The following is a 1,654-nucleotide window of genomic DNA, read 5'->3' on the forward strand; positions in this document are numbered from 1 at the left end:
CATCAAAAAGGAAGGTTACTTGATGTTACATAGTAAATTTTTCATTGAAGTAATTTTCAACTCTTGCTTAAATTTTATCTTGCACATTCAATACTAAAAACTTACCACAATCAGATCATGTCAGTTTTTCCTCATATCCATTTCTCGAACTTTTCACTGAAGAGCCTCAGTGTAAACTACATTTCTTCTGCTTTGATTTGGAGCCAGAATGTAGAGTTTTTCTGAACTTCATGTCCGGCTGATGGAGACGTAGAACATACCGTGACTGAAGCAGTCTGATGTCAAGTCTACGCCAATGGTGTTAAATGTCTGACCTTGACTTTTGTTTATGCTCATTGCAAAACACACCTTCACAGGAAATTGGAGTCTCCGGAATTTAAATGGAAGTTCTGAGTCCGATGGAACTAAGGGGATCCTTGGCAGTAGAACGGTTTCGCCTTTGTAGGGACCACAGGAAATGGTGGCCTCAAGTACATTGGTGTGCAATCTGGTTATAACACATCTGGTTCCGTTTGTTGTTTTTGGCGGTTCCAAGGATCGAAGAATCATGATTGGCGATCCAATTTTGAGATTTAAAATGTGTGGAGGCATTCCAGATATCCCCAAAGAGTTTAAAAACTCCACAGGGTAGTGAACAGCTTCATATTCATTAGTAGCCGAATCAACTGACTTGTATTGCTTTGTGTCTCCTGGAAATTCATCCATTATTGAATTGTTCAAATGATTCACATTGCTGTTTAATGGCGAAATAATAGCCTTCTCAGCAAGCCAATCCGGTGATTTTCCATTGTTTTGCAGGTCTGGGTACACTTTGTCTTTCAGTTGCTTCTGATTACCGACACATTTACCAAGCGCAGTTGGAATCTTAATTGTGTCAGGTGAAGAAGTGATAGGAAACTGACCATTACCGATTTGGAGAAGCAATTTTGAGAAGTCTGCTGCAGCTGTGTTATCAGAGATATAGGCTCTCATATTAGTAGTCAGTCTCTTCACTATAACGTGCCTCCAGAGATAGGATTGTTTCAAACTTGCATTGACAATGTTAGCCCTTGTGCCATTTTTAACCACTGGGAGGATTTGACGGAAATCACCGCAAAATAAGGTTGGAATGCCACCCATGGGATTCTTGTTTCCTGTGATGTCTTGCAGTGTTCGGTCAATTGCTTCATAAGCACTCTTGTGCGTCATTGGGGCTTCGTCTACAATGATTGCAGAGGTGTCTCTAATTACATTTGCCAAGGCTGAGTTACCAGTAATTTTGCAAACTGGCTGATCCATTCGATGAGTATCCAAGGGTACTTTAAAAGTGCTGTGAAGAGTGCGGCCACCTTGTAGTAGAGTATCAGCAATGCCACTGAATGCTGTTGCAAGCACAATCTTTCTCATGGATCTAATCTTTGCAAGGATCAAATTGATTACAAAAGTCTTGCCCGTACCACCTGGAGCATCAAGAAACATCATGTTTTTGTTCATTTCACCTTGTGCTTCCAACATTGCCATGAATGAATTGTAAACTTCTCTTTGAGAATCGGTCAGTTTTTCTTGCATATTTTCTGCTTGTAGGGAAAGTTCTTCAAGATTATAAGTAACTTCACGTTGATACTCTCTCGCGAGTCTTTCATCTCTCCCTTGCGTTGGTGCAGGTAATCCATAG

This window comes from Euprymna scolopes, chromosome 28, assembly GCF_053919585.1.
Source record: "Euprymna scolopes isolate OS-2025 chromosome 28, ASM5391958v1, whole genome shotgun sequence".
Taxonomy (NCBI): domain Eukaryota; kingdom Metazoa; phylum Mollusca; class Cephalopoda; order Sepiida; family Sepiolidae; genus Euprymna; species Euprymna scolopes.